At 40.7% G+C, this 18,493-nt stretch overlaps 2 long non-coding RNA genes across 3 annotated transcripts in view; one reads left to right on the top strand and one right to left on the bottom strand.

Annotated features, from left to right (window-relative positions):
• The window catches only part of LOC113597250 (uncharacterized), a 209,491-nt gene that overhangs the window by 38,190 nt on the left and 152,808 nt on the right, over nt 1–18,493 (bottom strand). For both annotated transcript variants that reach the window (XR_008290723.1, XR_008290724.1), the window contains 2 exons: nt 3,813–3,943; nt 1,874–1,949 (listed from right to left, as the gene is read on the bottom strand). This is a non-coding gene — a long non-coding RNA (uncharacterized LOC113597250). The remainder of the gene's footprint in view (nt 1–1,873; nt 1,950–3,812; nt 3,944–18,493) is intronic.
• LOC113597251 (uncharacterized) overlaps nt 1–18,493 on the top strand; it is a 60,160-nt gene that overhangs the window by 17,173 nt on the left and 24,494 nt on the right. Inside the window, exons 2-3 of the long non-coding RNA XR_008290722.1 lie at nt 318–534; nt 1,926–1,976. This is a non-coding gene — a long non-coding RNA (uncharacterized LOC113597251). The remainder of the gene's footprint in view (nt 1–317; nt 535–1,925; nt 1,977–18,493) is intronic.

Genomic DNA, 18,493 nt, shown 5'->3' with positions numbered 1-18,493 from the left:
TTTTTCATTTCAGTTACTGTATTTTTCCACTTTAGTTCTTTTTTCTATTTTCTACCTCTTGAAGTTCTCACTGAGTTCATCCATTCTTTCCAGTCTGGTGAACAACTTTATGACATCACTTTCAACTCATATCAGCTAGATTACTTATCTCCAATATTAATTCTTTTTCTTAGGTTTTGTCTTGTTCTTTCATTTGGACTATTTTCCCCCTTTCCTTATTTTGCTTGATTTTCTGTGTTTGTATTTATGAATTAGAAGAAAAATTACTTCTGCCAAACATAAAGGAATGGTCTTGTGTATTATTATGCTCTTTGTAGACTGTGTGCTCCTGGTGACTATGCCAGCTTGGAGATTTGGATGTGATGGACTGAGGATCCTGGAGCACTCCTTGCTGAGGCTTCCCTGGTGGGATGTCCAGAACTACACTGGATGCAGTCCAGGCTGTCTGTGCAGAGGGTGCCCTGGCAGGACAACTGCAGTGGAAGTGGATGTAAGATGAGGGATCCTGGGGATCTCTGCACCAAGGATGGCCAAGTAAGGGTGCTGAACTGTCTGCAAGCCGGGGGATCCTCCAGATTTCTACACCAAGGACACCCAGGTAGGGAGGCTGAAGTGGCTGTAAGTTAGGGGATTTCTGCACCAAGGCAAGGGGCAGAAGTGGCTGCAAGCTGGGAGATCCTGGGGATCTATGCACCAAGGACACCTAGGTTGGGGGACTGAAGTGGATGTAAGCGGGGGGATCTTGGGTATCTCTGCAAAAAGGACACTCAGGGCAGACTGAAAGGGGATCTCTGCACCAAGGATGCCCAGGTAAGGGGGCTGAAGCGTCTCCAAGCTAGGGGACTCTGGGGATCTCTGCACAAAAGACACACAGGTGGGGGGGGCAGTTTGCTGCAAGGTGGGAGATCCTGAGGATCTCTGCGCCAAGGATGCCCAGGTAGGGGGGCTGAAGTGGCTACAGGCTGGGGGATCCTGAGGATTTCTGCACCAAGGACACTGAGGTAGGTGTTGAAGTGCCTGCAAGTTGGGGCATCCTGGGGATCTTGGCACCAAGGACACCCAGGTAGCGGGGGGCTCAAGTGGCTGCAAGGTGGGGAATCCCAGGTATCCGTGGACCAAGGAAACCTAGAAAGGGGTGCTGAAGTGGCTGTAACCTAGAGCATCTCTGCACCAAGGACACCCAGGTAAGGGGGCTGAAGTGGTTGCAAACCGGGGTATCCTTGTGATCTCTGCACAGTTATACCCAGGTAGGTGGGCTGAAGTGGCTGCCAAGTTGGGGGACCCTGCACAAAGGACACCCCAGTGGGGGTGGGGCTGAAGTGGCTGCAAGCTTGGGGATCCTGGGAATCTCTTCACAAACAACACACAGGTGGGGGGGTGAAGTGGCTGCATGCCAGAATGTCTGTGGGCTCTCCATACAGGGGGTGTGCTAACAAGGCAGCTGGGTCTGAGGTAGACACAATGACATTGGCAGGGTGCTCTCTGGGGTGAGCACACAGAAGACACCCTGTTAAGTTGACTGGAGCCTAAGTGAGGGTGGGTTGTCTTGTGGTACCCTGTGTTGGAGGTGCCCTGGTATGTCCTTTGGAACCTAAGTGGTATCGACCCTGAGCTGTAGTGAGCACTGACAAGGGCCGCTCTCAAGGATAGTGATGCTCTTCAGCCCTTCTAAACCAGAGTCCCAGCAGCTGCCCCACCCCATGACCCCGCCATTTGCCAAGCTTCTAGGACTGGTTCATTTATATTCTTGTTGCCCTTGTAAATTCAGACTTTTTTTGTCTGTGGCCCAGGACAGACACATCTGCTCAGGGTCCCTCAGGGGTATCCATCTCCGCTGCAGTTTCAAGTGTTGGGGTGGGGTTCCCATCCTTACCATGCTCTGTTTCTCTTGCCGTTCTCTCTGTGGCCGACCTTTTGGTGTGCAGGAGCCATTCAGTCAGCCCTCAGTCCTGCAGGAGGAATTGCTCTGTAAGTAGGTGTAGATTTGGTGTGTTTGTGGATAAGGTGAGTTCATGGTCTTCCCACATCTCTGTCTTGGACCAGGACTCTATGCTGTTATTTCCAGGAAGGAATAGATCATCTTATTTCTGGACTTGATCCTCATATTTTGTAAGTTTGGCCATATTGAATGATGTGTGATAGCTGGATTATAGGCCTTATCTGGCAATCCCAAAGAAACAATGTATTTGGTAATTTGGCCAAAGCCATTTTAAGCCATGACTCAGAACTGAGCTAGCAATCAGCTTATTCCTACAAGTTTCTATTAGCAAAGGCCTCTGCCTAATGACTAAGTCATATAATGTGATCTTAAAAAACCCACTTATTTCCTTTGTAAATGCCCATATTTAACAGAGATACATAATTATATACATGTTAATTAGGTTACTACACACTTTCTGGCTTAAATGACACAAAGCTTATTATCTTCCCGTTTTGTAGAACAGAATTCTAACATGGGTGTCACTGGGCTAACATTGTCATTATGACTGCAATCTTTTCTGGAGTTTCTAGTTGATCATCTGTTTTCTTAGCTTCTAGAGGCCACTTGTATTCCTTGGTTCATTGCTTCCCTCCTCCATTATCATCTCAGGAATATTGCATCTTTATTATGCTGTTTCTATTCATCACATCTCTTGCTCCCTCTTCCACTTTTGAGGACCCTTGTGATTACGTTGGGTCCACTGGATAATCCAACCACCTGAATTCATCTTTGCCAGGTGTCCTAACATACTGTTTCCAGACATTAGGACACAGGCGTTTTTTTCGTTTGTTTGTTTTAGTGAGGGAACTGCTTATTCTGCCTGTAACAAGGGGAAAAAATCTCAGGACTAAATCAGCCTAGAACTATAGCCCTGTCATTTTGTGCTGTATAACAAAGTTCCATTGTCGGGGCAGCTTATAGACAACATGAATGTATTTTTCATAGTTGTGGATGCCTGAAGTCCAAGATCACATTGTTGGGTTCTGGTGAGAGCTTCCTTATGGCTTTTGGATAGCTGCTCTCTCCCTTTATCCTCACATAGCAGAAATTGAGGGGAAGCAAGCTCCCATAGGACTCTTACAAGGGTTGATGCCCTTACAAGAGTCTCAACCCTCACCTGACCTAATCCCAGCTCCATCCCAAAGGTCCCACTTCCTAATATCATCACACAGTGTGTTGAATTTAAACAAATTAATTCAGTCCATAACAAGGAATGAATTACAATTTTGTATTTAAGAAGTGGAGTCCTTTGCTTGAGGAGGAGATTAAGGAACAGTTCTAAGAAACATGGAATTTTTATAAAGATGAGTACTGTCTCCTCACTCCACAATCTGCCTGCAGACATACTTACCCCCTATATATCTCTTAAAAAGCTGGGCACTCATGAGGTTGTAATCCTTAACATCAATAGAAGACCAGTACCAAGCCATCAGATTCCACAAACCACGTTGTGCAGGCTTGAGCTTGTTATAGTTATAGACCCAGTTCTCCTGAGTTCTGCACTAGGAGTCTCCTCTTGGTTCAGGGATTAATTTGCTGTGTAATTTTTTGCAAACAAGATAATGAAACTGGGTTTGGTTTCTTAATCTCTACAATGAGGGTGGTGGTGACTAAGATGGTCTCTAAAATGAGTCCATTTTTCAGGTAAGAGGAAAGTGAGCCTTTGGTTAAATAAGTCAACAAGAATGCATGGCTAGATAAGTGTGGAGTAAGAATTCAATTCATACTCTAGAGCCTTACACTGGGCTGCCTGCATTCTTCTCCTTGGCTAAACCATCTCCGCTGGTCAGTAATGAATGATACGGAATGACAATCTCTGAATAGGACTTACCTTGATGAGTGGATTTTCTCTGCAAAAGAGTGGTGCAGAGAGCAAAAGAGAGCAAACCAGAATCAGGAAGGGGATCTTGTTCTTGTTCCTTTCCCATCTCTTGGTACCCTGGAGTTTTCTTCATACTCAGGCTGGTGAAGAAGAGGTATGTTTTTCTTAAAATATTTACTTGGTGTCTCCATACTTCTACCCACATCAGTTTCTCAACTCTGGATCTGAACCCAAGTGTATATGACAACGATGTGTCAAATACAGTTCTCCATGTTAAACAGCACACTGTCTTTTGTTCATGGGACTTTGTCTCTAATGCATGTAATAACCCTGGCAATCTTCCTGGAAGCACATTGCTAGTGTACTAAGATAGGTGTGGAATAAAAGAAGAAAGATGGTTACTTGTGTATATTTTTCTGTGCATGTAAAAGTTAGTAGTTACTAACACTAGTTCAAAGCACTAGCTGGAAAATCTTCTTCTATGCCTTTTGTTGGTATAATTATTATACAAGAGGTAGGTACTATATTTTAAATACTTTTTATATAGATACTTAATGTAGGGGAAGATTCCCAAAGAGCTTCAGAAAATTCCTAGATCTAGTAGTTTACCTGTAACTTTCTGTTTTTAAAATATCAAAATGCTCATCTGCACTAGTCCTGTGATGTTTAAAGAAAATAAGAAGTATTTGGCCTGTTATTTTACACTGTTCTGTTAGTCTTAAGTGAATTTATTGATCGTGTTAATCCTTTATAGAAGCACCGAGACAGTAAACACTGTATTTTACCAAAAAAAAAGTAATAATAATCAGTGAAGACAAATGACTTAAAACTTGAGTTGTGCCTCAAGAATTATATTTCTACTTTTCTAATTATAGATAATAGCATTAATATTACCCTCTTAAATGTGCCAATAAAAGTCTCATCTAGCAAAATTGAATGATATGTGAATTCTCAACCTGTACTAAATGTTAGAGCCATAAATAAGCTTGGAAATAAATTAGACAGAAATCTTTCTTTTTCCACAAGGAAATTGAGAACCAGAGAATGTAAGTGATTTAACCAAGGCTGTTAGCTAATTTGCTTCAATGTCCCCTGTATGGGGGGGTGGGGACTAAATTTAAGAGATCAGATTTATATACTTCATCAGCCTCTTCTCCTGTCTCATCTCTATTACTGCCTTCACATACTTTCTCCCCACAAAAATTAGTATTTTTAGAAGCTTTAGGGGAAGTTGCAAGGAATGTTTGCTATAAAATATTATCCAAAAAGAGATAGGTTAAACTTTTGAAAAAAAAGGAAGGAGTTTGCTTTTGTTATATTTTTCTCAGGCTGCCTTGCCTTCTGTGGGACTGAAGTCATGAAAACTCTGTATATATCTCCTTACAATTTAAGCTAATTCTACATGTGATTGGTTCAAGAATATAAAATACAGAGAACATAGAATTCCTTAAAATTAATTGTGGTCCTAATTTTTAAATAATGAAATCAACAGAATTGTCCATTTTTCAAAATAAATGTGCATATTTTCTTTTTTTCTACTCTGTCCCTTATAAGAAAGGCAAGTGTGATGATGGACTTGTTTTTAAGAAATAATTTTGATCAGAGAAATAAAAAAATATGAGGCAATTATTTGACACAAGCTGACTACAGTTATCTTTTCTAATCCCTCATTTGTCATAATCTTTTTAAAGTTCCATCATTAGACATTAGACATTAGACTGGAAAACTTTTGAGTATTTTGAATCTTTTGGTATTTAGTCTGTTAGAAGGAGTTTTTAGGCTGTTAAAAAGGTCATAATTGAAAATGGTCACAGAATCCAGTGGGGGAGAATCATCTTTTGGCTTTAGGAGTAGAACCCAGTGATTAATCTCTTACATAGAACACAGAGTGCTTATCACAGGTGCCCTCCTTAATGCCCATCACCCATTTAGCCCATCCTCCCACCCACCTCTTCTTTAGCAACCCTCAGTTCTCTATAATTAAGAGTCTCTGATGCTTTGCCTCCCATAGTTTTTATTTTATTTTTCCTTCCCTTCCTGTAGGGGTGAAATCATCTTTAGCTATTTAGCATCCTGAAATTCATGAATTTAACAGACATTTGTTTTGCCATTCAAATAGGAAATGCAAGCCAGAATGTACCCTCTCGCAAAACACCAGGCATGCAGACTATGGAATCCACAGTAAGCACACTTGGCTGTCAACATTTAACTCAGGATGCTTGCAGAAAAAAATGAGTCACAGCATCAGCATAGGGCTCTCTGCCCTGTATTTTTCAGAGGACATGCAGGAAGACTATCCCTTTCTGAGGATTAACTTGAATTAAAAACCCATAAATTGGTATTTCTACAGAATTGCCACAAAATCTGCAACTTCGAGTGTTTGTGACCTTAAAATGCATACATATTTGGTGAGATCCTTCTTGCTGTATTTCATGGTGAGCTGGATTCTTACTGTCCTTATTTGGGCAAGAGTGTTATTTCCAGAGCATGAATTATTGAGTTTCAAGGGATTTTAGGCTCTCTAGCTGACTCAATAACTATAGTTGCATTGGGCCTGTCTTCAAACCACATCAGATCTCAGAGCAAAGAGCAATGAAGCACAAAGCAAAAATACAGAGACTTCCATTTCTTCCACTGAGTCGGAAAGATGAATAGGAAAAATTCAGGACCTACACAACTCTTTAAAAAAACATAAAGAATCTTCATCATTTTTTATTTTCATTTTTCAGAACTGTCATCCTTCTCCAGCACTCAAAGGGATAGTGTCTAAAGCCACCGTAATAGGGTCCAGATACATTCCTTATCAAAAAGATATTCAGATAGGGGCGCCTGGGTGGCTCAGTCAGTTAAGCGGCCGACTTCGGCTCAAGTCATGATCTCGCGGTCCGTGGGTTTGAGCCCCACGTCGGGCTCTGTGCCGACAGCTCAGAGCCTGGAGCCTGTTTCACATTCTGTGTCTCCCTCTCTCTGACCCTCCCCTGTTCACGCTCTGTCTCTCCCTGTCTCAAAAATAAATAAAACATTAAAAAAATTTTTAAATGAAAAAAATTCAGATGGGTAATTAGCAACAACAGACACTTCTAATGTAACACAGCAGATTGAACGCCTGACTTCATCATAACTATCATTTTACTATTGTTTCAGAAAAAATTAAAGGTGTAAAACAAGTCCAGTCATCTCCCAACATACAAGGAATGGATGAGAACAAGATGGAAAGTATATATGTGAGCGGTATTTCGCTTTGTACAGAGGACAAAGCTGAAGTCTAGGGTTCTGATGAAAAGGTACAGATAAGAAGCAACCATATGCACTCTAAACCTAGGTACTGGCCAATTCACTCACATACACAAACACAAACACAGAATGAGAGAAAGGAACTAACGAGAGGATTAATCTCCCAAGTACAACATATAATGGAGAGGATTTCCAGAATAAGTACAGGAAGTAGAAACCACCCCAAGTATTTTAAGCAGGAAGAGATTTCATACCATGAATGATGTGTTTACAGAATCAGTAAAAGGGGGGAAAAGCGGATTCTAAACTGGGTATTTCAAAATGATGCCCCTAAAATGTAGAACTGGCTAGTTAGGCCAGCCCCTACCCCTGAGGTCACCATGAGAGCCATGGCCACCACCATAGCTGCCTGTGAACATCAGGAAACTGAAAAGTGGACACATCCCAGTGATTAGGAAATTATGTGAGAAAGTCACCAATAGGTGAGAAAAGCCCACTTTATGAGACTCAGGGAACTAGGAACTGGAGATATAATCTATAAGATTCTAATCTTGACAGTGTTAATAGTTGCCAAAGGAAAGTGGAGTCTACTTCACTTCTTCCACTCAAAATGGGCAAATACCTCTAACTGTAATAACTTAATAATCACACATAAACAGTTGTAAGGAATTTGGGGAAATCTAGTTTTCTACCTGGGTAAGTGATGCGCTTACCTGAACTCCACTACTAAGAAAGAATAGAGTTGAGGGGACAAGTAACCTGAGGAGGATATTAGAGGTTTGCATTCCTTGAGATTTTGAACCAAAATTGTTCTAAATTTAGGCAGATAAATATACGGGGGTTAAGTAAAAGTCTACATACTGAACAGTGTTATTTCTAGCCCAATTCCTCCATTCAGCTTTCAAAATGCTGGAAGCTAGGTGTAATGCAAGGGGCATGTTTGCAACATTAGTACTTGGACAAATTAGCCCAAGGGAAAGCCACTAAATATATTTGTATCTGGGGAGCTTAATGACATGGTCAGGGGAAACCCACAATTCCACAGTCTCACTATATTTATGACAAAGCCTCCAATCAGATTTTAATGGCTCACAGTTAAATAGAAGGAGACTTTGAGGAATATTAGTCATTTCTTGAATGCCTTTAATATGAAAGGGAAATACCAAAACAAACAAGAAAACAACAGTTATTTATTTGATGTTTGGAGAAGCAGAAACAATACAGAGAACCACCACCGAAACCAAATATCAATAAAAGTTGATTAATATTGTCATAGGTTTCAGATGATAATTAAGAACACAACACAGTAAAAAAGAAACAATCCTATAGCATGAATGAGATTTGGAAATTAAAAATGTGGTATGTGAACTTTTAAAATTCTATAGAAGAATGAGAAGGTAATACTGAAAACAATCTCATAGAAAGTAGAAGAGAAAAATGAGCAAGCAGATCAGAAGGAAAACAAATTTAAGGATCAATTTAAAAAGTCCAATATCTGACTAAGCATAAATCCAGAAAAAGAACACATACAGAAAAACCATAAGAAATTATCAAAAAATTAACAACAAAAATCCCAGAACTAAATTATTCTGTATTTAGTTCAATATTCAATAGTATTCAATATTAAAAGGTTCCACTAGGGGTCATTTTAATGATTAAAAAAGATGCATTGATGGAGTTGTGGTCCAAGATGGTGACTCAGGAAGACCCTAAACTCCCCTCCTCCATGGATGCACCAAACCTACACCTATTTATAGAGCAATTCATCCTGAAGAACTGAGGGATAACTGAACAGCTTCTGCACAAGAGATAAACCACTTAATAAGATAACAGCAAGAGAAACAGACATAGTAATAAAGGAATTGCCCACCTTCAACACTACCATTCACAGTGGGGAGGGATAGTACTGAAGAAACTGTGAGCAGACTTGTCTGCTTTGGGGAAAATAAGAAAAGCTATAGCTTAAAACTAGAATATGTTTATTCATTTTTGAGAGAGAGAGACAGAGAGAGACAGAGTGAGAGCAGGGAAGGGGCAAAGAGAGAGGGAGACACAGAACGAAGCAGGCTCCAGGCTCTGAGCTGTCAGCACAGAGCCTGACATGGGGCTCGAACCCACAAACTGTGAGATCATGACCTGAGCTGAAGTTGATGTTCAACTGACTGAGCCACCCAGGTGCCCCAACGTAAACTATAATATAAAGGAAGCAGAACCCAACCCAGACTCTTGCCCTATGGTGGAGGAGTTACTGGGACTCTCTCTAGGTCAGAGGGGCTGATGAAGGCCAATGCTTGAATTCCCACTCCAACTTGATGGTGTGGACAGGAAAGAGTCTGGGTGTCATAGCCAACCTTCTGCTTCAGTGAGCCCTGGATCCCTAGCCCACAACAGCCCCAGATATCCTGGGACACAGAAAAAAAAAAAAGCCGTGATTTCAAAGAACAACTAGAATATAAAGATCCTTGAGATGGCCAGGGGATCTCCTGAAACCTTCTCCAGGTGGAAAGGGCTGGCAAATACTATGGTTTACATCCCCACCCCCTCACACAGCTTAAGAGCAAAGACAAGAACACTGTCCTGGCCTCCTTACCAGCCTACCACCTCAGTGACTCCTAGGCTCCAAGCCCACACCAGCCTTACCTGTTCTACCTAGGCAACCCCCACATGGCATACAATAGGACACCCCTGGTCCGTGATCACTACAGCTCCAGCCATCTCACCAAGGTGACAAAGATGCAAAGCACCCCGTAACATTCTAGGTGCATACGATGTTGGTTCCGGACAACTTCCAGAGTGCTGCTGGTGCAGAGTGCCCCAGAACCTCCTTATCCATGTCTGTTTTGGCTCCAGCCAGAGGCCCTTGAATGGAGTGCTCCAGGATCCCCTCCCACACACACATGCCTTTGATCCCAAGGTTCTTCTAGGGCACCCCCTGTGCAAAGCACTCAGGAAACCACCAGGGTACCCCTAGTTCAAGTCACTCCAAGACCCTTGGCTTATACTCACTTCAGCTTCACGTGTTCTCCCAGGGGCTCTCTGCATAGAAAGCCCCAGGACCTCCCTGGGCAATGCCCACTCTAGCTCCACTCATTCCTCCAGGGTAGCCCTAAATCAGAAAGCCTTGGTACCCCCAGACCATGACAGGCAATTTCAACCAGCCAGCCAAAGTCAGCAGGCACACACAGTGTTTGCAGGAGATGACCCCAGAAAGATCATTCCTTCAAGTTTAGAAGTACCAGTTTAGCCTAATTCATGGAACCAAACACAGAAAGTCAAGGAAAATGAAGAGACAGAGGAATATGCTTCACATGAAAGAATAAGCACCAAGCACACTACAGGAGAGGCCACCTCCTTAACGTGGGGAGCCCACTCCTTTTATCTGTGTCTTGCCGGAGGTGGGCCAACTTCCAACAACTCCCAAAGCTGCCTTTGATAGCTGAGCTGTGTACTTCTTTACTGGCATTACCGTCCAGGAATCAACTCCGAACAGAACCAGCAGGAGTGTTCACAACTCTCTAACGGCTGCACCAGGTAGCGGAGACATGGCTCAAGCACCCTCTGAGCAGTTGGGAGTGTTAGGACAACAGAATAGCAGCAGCTGCTTAACTCCGTGTGTCATCATGAGAAATGAGTTCCATGTTTGTGCTGCACAAGAACCTCTCAGCTGTGACACTTCCTCAACAGCCTGCTCGGTACACACGTGATCCCAACATTCAATCGTGGGCTACAAATCTAGCCGTTTATTTCATGAATTCATCTTCCGAAAAATCCCATACCTTTTCACACGTGAAAGAATCTAGTATGTTTTCCGGAAATGCCTACATCCCTACTTCCTGTTGGGGCTTTTTTTTTTTTTAATGTTTATTTATTTATTTTTGAGAGGGGGGAAGAGAGAGAGAGGGAGGAAGGGAGGGAGGGAGGGGGAGGGACACAGAGAGGGAGACAGAATCTCAAGCAGGTTCCACCCTGTCAGCACAGAGCCCTATGCCAGGCTCATGAATCACAAGATCATGACCTGAGCCAAAACCAAGAATGAGATGCTCAAATGACTGAGCCACTCAGGCACCTCTGGTCCTTCTTTTAAACTTTGTCACTTATATTTTTCCTCACCTCAAAGAAATCGATATAAAGTAAAAGATTGTAACGCCTTTTTTCATTCCATGTTGGGCTTCCGCAACATGGTTTTCCACCTGACGGGATTAATAATCACAAGCATTTATGTAGCAAGTACTCTATGTGAAGCACTGTGCTAAAAGCTCTACAAATACTGTCTTATTTAAACTTCACAGAAGCCCATACACCCAAAATACAAAAACACTAATTCAAAGGGTTATGTGCACCTGAAATTTATTACAGCATCATTTAGGGTAGACAAATTATGGAAGCAGCCTAAGTATCCATCAACTGATGAATGGACAAAGAAGAGGTGGTGTATATATATACAATGGATTATTAGCCATAAAAAAGAATGAAATCCTGCCATTTGCAATGGCATGGATGGAGCTAGACAGTATAATGCTAAGTGAAATAAGTCAGAGGAAGACAAATACCACATGATTTCACTTGTATGTGGGGTTTAAGAAACTAAACAACTGAGCAAAGGGAATCAAGAGAGAAATAAAGAGACACACCAAGAAGCAGACTCTTAACTACAGAGAACAAACTGATGGTCCCCAGAGGAGAGGTAGGTGGGGAGATGGGTGAAATAGGTGAAGGGGATTAAGAACACACTTATGATCACTGAGTGATGTTATAGAATTGTTCAATCATTATATTGTACACCTGACACTAATATAACACTGTACATTAAATATACTGGATTGTTTATAAAAATTAATAAAAAATAAACTTCATAGAAAAGGAGGATCTCTCTATTCTACAGCTGAGGAAGCTGAGATTTTAATAAAATTCAGTAAGTTGCCCAAGTTCTCACAGGTGGTGAGTGAAAGGATACGGACGTGAATCTGAAAGTTCTCCCAAGCCACTTGTTACCACACCACCAATAATTTTCCAAGTATGTTCCTGGATCTGCAGCATCAGCATTAAATGGGAACATGTTAAAATGCAAAGCCTCCATTTCTATCCCAGACCTTCTGAATCCAAAACTCTGGGAGTGGTAGTCGGTTTTTGAAAACCCTCCAGATGATGCTGGTGCATGCTAAAATTTGACAACCACTGATAAACTGGGGTCTGCAGACTGAGGCCAGACAGACAAATCTAGCCAGCCATCTCACTGTGGGGCCCTGAGCCAATAAGGGTTTTTATGTTTTTTGAAAGTGGTCAAAAATAAAACAAGTGTATATTATGGAAATGTATGTGGCCAACAAATCCTAAAATATTTACCCCCTGGCCTTTAAAGAAAAAGTCTGCTAACACCTGACTTAGATTATACTTTTTAGGGGACTGTACTTGATTTGTTCCAGATATTTATTTTCCAGTAATTGATAACAAGCAATTCCCGACATTGCCTTCCTCACTTTCTCTCTCTTGACCCTACTATTTGTCACCCTAATACTTTTAGCAAAGTACAAGCAGTCTGTTCTATAGATTACTGTCCCTTTATATTGACATATCTTTATAGATTTGAATTTGCAGCAAGCATTCTAGAATGTGTTCACTTTCTCTGGGGCACTGTGCTTTCAAGCACTCCCTGGTGGCTTGGAATACTTTTTTATGGTTTTCTCCTTCATACATCTAAGCTCTCAGAGTACTTATTATATATAGATGGCTATATTTTTCTCATGTGAAGATATACTTTCATTAAGTAAGTACTCTTTTCATTGATTCTAAAACATAACTTTTGGTTTTTAAATCTCTGAAATAAGGATACATCTTTTTAAGTTTATTTTGAGAGGGAGAGAGTGAGAGTGGGGGAGAGGCAGGGAGAGAATCTAAAGCAGGCTCTGTGCTATCAGTGCAGAGCCCCATATGGGTTTCGAACTCACAAACCATGAGATCATGAACTGAGCCAAAGTCAGATGTTTAACCTACTGAGCCACCCAGATGCTCATAGGATCCATCTTACAATACATGATGCTTACAGCTCTTTTGGACCAGGAAGCAGTCATGCCATTGTTTTCTTTTCCTACAAGGATGGACTAGGTCACAGCTACTCACATTTCTAGAGTTATGAACATAGTCAACTACTCATGTGGAGTTTTATTTAAAATGTATTAAAAGATCACATGGTATTTCTTCATAGAAATATAAAAGCTTCTCCTTATTCAAAATAACATGGGAAGTGAGTGAAGCCAATATCTTGGGATAATAACCACAATTCCACATTTTCTTTCAAAACAATGAAAAATGCTTTATAGGATTGAAGAAAGGAAGACACCTGTGAGTAGATGAAGCTGTGATACATTCTGTTGATGAGAAACATGAAAAATTGCCTCAAACATGGTAGGCACCATGGTTAAAGTTGGGGGAAACCACCCAGATCCTTAGAGCAGAGGAAAGTAATTTCTAAGCAGTAAGAGTCTGTGCCAATAATTCATGCAGCATGCAAAATTATCTTTGTGTGATACTTTATTTGGCAGACGTTTGGTTTTACTTAGTCGTTCATAAAATAGAGGATCTTGAAATTGATGTCATCTTAAATTATATAAAACAGAGTCTTAAAAGTGATATGAATGAATGTTGCTAAATATTATGTGATTATACGCTAATTACAGCAATCTGAATTTAATAACGCCTATTTTTTAAATGCCAATATTTGGATGCTACTTAGCCAACATTCAAACAGCTACAATCAAGGTTGCCACAAACACACAAGTGTTGCTCAATTAATGGGTCTCAGTCTACTTAGATATTTTTTTCTAACTTATTCTAAATCTATTAAACTCTATTTTTTTCCTGAGGTGAAAGAGGCCAGGATGTACTTGATTAACTGTGTCAAACTCTTGCAGATTACATCCCGTTTCTATTTTATATTGTTTTATACCTCTTTTTCACTCAAGACTTTTAACTACCTGTCTAAAATCAACCTGAAGAAAGGCTTAGGGTAGCTTTTCCAAAGTAACCATTTTCAACTTCAGCTTCATCACAGAGAGCAGAAACAAAGAAAAAAGATCATTCACTTTCATGAAAGCACTGGTTCTTTTTTTTTTTAATTGTATTTTTTTTAAATTTACATCCAAATTAGCATGTAGTGCAACAATGATTTCAGGAGTAGATTCCTTAATGCCCCTTCCCCATTTAGCCCATCCCCTCTCCCACAACCCCTCCAGTAACCCTCTGTTTGTTTGCCATATTTAAGAGTCTCTTATGCTTCGTCTCCGTGTTTTTATATTATTTTTGCTTCCTTTCCCTTATGTTCATCTGTTTTGTCTCTTAAAGTCCTCATATGAGTGAAGTCATATGATATTTGTCTTTCTCTAATTTCACTTAGCATAATACCCTCCAGTTCCATCCACGTAGTTGCAAATAGCAAGATTTCATGCTTTTTGACTGCCCAGTAATACTCCACTGTATACATATATATACACCACTTCTTCTTTATCCATTCATCCATCAGTGGATATTTGGGCTCTTTCCATAATTTGGCTATTGTTGATAGTGCTGCTGTAAACACTGGGGTGCATATGTCCCTTCAAAACAGCATACTTGTATCCCTTGGATAAATACCTAGTAGTGCAATTGCTAGGTCATAGGATAGTTCTATTTTTAATTTTTTGAGAAACTTCCATACTGTTTTCTAGAGTGGCTGTACCAGTTTGCATTCCTACCCACAATGCAAAGAGATCCTTTTTCTCTGCATCCTCGCCAACATCTGTTGTTGCCTGAGTTGTTTATGTTAGCCATTCTGACAGGTGTAAGGTGGAGTCTCATTGTGGTTTTGATTTGTATTTCCCTGATGATGAGTGACGTTGAGCAGTTTTCATGTGTCAGTTGCCCATCTGGATGTCTTCTTTGGAGAAGTGTCTATTCATAGCTTTTTCCCATTTCTTCACTGGATTGTCTTTTGGGTGTTGAGTTTGATAAGTTCTTTACAGATTTTGGATACTAACCTTTTATCTGATATGTCATTTGCAAATATCTTCTCCCAATCCATCAGTTGCCTTTTAGTTTTGATGATTGTTTCCTTCACTGTGCAAAAGTTTTCATTTTGATGAGGTCCCAGTAGTTCATTTTTGCTTTTGTTTCCCTTGCCCCCAGAGAAGTGTTGAGTAAGAAATCGCTGCAGCTGAGGTCAGAGAGGTTTTTTCCTGCTTTCTCATTGATGATTTTGATGGCCTCCTGTCTTACATTGAGGGCTTCCATCCATTTTGAGTTTATTTTTCTGTATGGTGTAAGAAAGTGGTCCAGGTTCATTCTTCTGCATGTTGCTGTCCAGTTTTCCCAGCACCACTTGCTGAAGAGACTGTCTTTATTCCATTGGATATTCCTTCCTGCTTTGTCAAAGATTAGTTGGCCATATGTTTGTGGGTCCATTTCTGGGTTTTCTATTCTGTTCCACTGATCTCAGTGTCTGTTTTTGTCCATGTACCATACTGTCTTGATGATTACAGCTTTGCAGTATAGCTTGAAGTCTGGGATTGTGATGATACTGCTTTCGTTTTCTTTTTTAAGACTCTTTTGGCTATTCGGGGTCTTTTCTGGTTCCATACAAATTTTAGGATTATTTGTTCTAGCTCTGTGAAGAATGCTGGTGTTATTTTGATGGGATTTCATTGAATATGTAGATTGTTTTGGGTAATACTGACTTTTTAACAATATTTGTTCTTCCTATCCAGGAGCATGGAATCTTTTCCATTTTTTTATGTCTTCATCAATTGCTTTCATAAGCTTTCTATAGTTTTCAGTGCATAGATTTTTCACCTCTTTGGTTTTGATGCAATTGTAAATGCAACTGATTCCCTGATTTCGCTTACTGTTGCTTTATTGTTGGTGAATAGGAATACAAATGACTTCTGTGCACTGATTTTATATCCTGCCACTTTGCTGAATTCATGAATCAGTTCTAGCAGTTTTTTGGTGGAATCTTTTGGGTTTTCCATATACAGTATCATGTCACCTGTGAAGAGTGAAGGCCAGACCTCCTCCTGGCCAATCTGGATGCCTTTTATTTCTTTGTGTTGTCTGATTGCACAGGCTAAGACTTCCAATACTATGTTGAATAACAGTGGCTAGAGTAGACATCCCTGCAAAAGTGGCTCCCTGTGCTTCTCTCTCCCCAAGTTCACCTCTCTGCACCACATACCTGCTGGATTCTGTGGTTCAGGTTGTGCAGATTGTTGTGTTAATCCTCAGATCAGTTTTCTAGGTGTGCAGGATAGTTTAGGGTTGGTCTGGCTGTATTTCATGGACGCAAGACACACAAAAAACTTCCATGCTGTTCTGCCATCCTGGCTCCTCCCTGAGCACTGGCTCTTCTAAAGCTCATGATTATATATTTCACATTAAACATAAAGGGGGTGGCTCCCATCGTCCCTATCAGCCTGTGTTTACTGAGAGGTCAATGCTTCATCCTTCTATTTGACATCTGTCCCCTTGCCAATCATAACATGACCACCTCTGAAAACTGCTTAGCACTAGGGGGAAAAAACCCAAACCAATGATCAAAATCTATGAATTTATTCATATTTAAATGGAGTATCAATTTTAAAAATTAAAAGATATTGGTATCTGCAAAAAGAACACTGACATTTGAATCCTCTTTATAGCCTTACTTGAATCAAGAGAAATCCAAGATTTATTTCCTACTTGACCCTCCAAATCACTACAGAGCAAATTGCACAGTGAGCGTCCATCTGTGGTAACTTAAGATTCATATGCTGTCTTGCCTGATAATGATCTAGTACTACGTGAGTGTTTCTAAGTGAGGAAAGATGTGTCCCTACACTGGCAGTTACAAAGACAAGTAGCTCTTGAATTCTGGGAGAAGAAGATCAGCCTTGGTAAATCAACAGCATACTGGCTTTAGCTCATTTGCCCTGACTTTCATGTAAGAGTGTACTTTGAAATATTGTCACCTGTGGGACTAGTGGTGCAGAAAGGAGATCAACAGTGCTTCAAGCACAGTGTCAATGGAGAAAACTACGTACAGCATTTCAATGTTAGCATCTCCATGATGAAAATAATAGGGAAATAACAGTCTCTTCCTGTCTGTCTCACACAGACTTTGTAGGCAAGGTCATTTTATCTGCTTAGTTTCCTTAACAAAATCTTATAATCTGAAGAAAATCGTGAATCTCAAGATGTCCTGCTTTCTGAAGTATGGCCACAAATCTACATTAGAATGGAAAAAAAAAACACATGACATATTTTTATTTTCTTCAGCATATGGTCAAACTACACCAAAGATTTGTCTAGTATTTTAAAAATATCATTTTGGGGTGCCTGGGTGGCTCAGTCGGGTGAGTGTCTGACCTTGGCTCAGGTCATGATCTCATGGTTCGTGGGTTCAAGCCCCACATGGGGCTCTGTGCTGACAGCTCAGAGCCTGGAGCCTGCTTCAGATTCTGTGTCTCCCCTCCCTCTGCCCCTTCCCCGCTCATGCTCTGTCTCTCTCTCTCAAAAATAAATAAACATTAAAAAATATCATTTTAAGGTTTTCTTGAGTAGCTTTTCCTGAGTTGGCTAAATGGCCAGTTGGTCAGCTGCATTAAGAGTCCTTTGATAAGATCTTGCCTGATCATTTAGTGTAAAATAACTAGTATAATCTTTTAGTATAAAATACCACACTATATAATAAAATGCTGATAGGAAGACAGGAAGGCAGAAAGGGTAAAAAGGAAGAAATAGAAGGAAAGAGAATGGGGAAAGCAGTACAAGAGAAGAAGGGAGGAAAAACTGAAGGAAGGGAGGGAAGAAGGGGAGAAAATGCTAACTTAGAATATGTTAGACAAATACTTAACATTTTAGCTGATTTTCCAAAATACGTAGACATATATAAAAACAGAATCTAAATCTGAATTAAAAAAGAGCTTACTTTGGCTATTTCAGTTATTAATTATAGGTTGCAAATAAGCTGGGGTGTTGATTTCTGGCAGAGGTGGGGAGTACGAGATAAAGCACACTTTGAAAATTCCAACATATCTACACTTTTGGATGGTGAGTACGTCCTCTGGCTTACCCCTAATCAGATGTCCTAACTGCATATTCACCTACTGGGGGTGTGTTAAGGGGCAATCTCTGATTGCTGGGGGACACTAAATCCAAAATTATACATGAGCTGAGACTGGGCTTATTTTTGCTCCTTGGGCAATACTGAACATTTGTTTTTTTCTTTGGCTCTTTGGGAAATCTGTGGGAGGCCCAGGCCGTGGTGGGGTGTGGTTACACGGACAGTATTCTAAATATATGGGCAGGGGAAGACCACCTCAGAGGGATTGGGAGCAGAACCTGTCACTGTCCCACCTCTCGTCTCTGTTAGTCTGGATAATTTAGTGTTGATTGAACCTAAGGACTTAACAGGGATGGGGGAAAGATCACTATCAGTTCTTTGAATTGTT

The sequence above is a fragment of the Acinonyx jubatus genome, chromosome D1 (genome assembly GCF_027475565.1).
Source record: "Acinonyx jubatus isolate Ajub_Pintada_27869175 chromosome D1, VMU_Ajub_asm_v1.0, whole genome shotgun sequence".
NCBI lineage: Eukaryota > Metazoa > Chordata > Mammalia > Carnivora > Felidae > Acinonyx > Acinonyx jubatus.
Note: the sequence above shows the minus strand (reverse complement) of the source record. Positions and strands in the feature narration are given on the sequence as shown.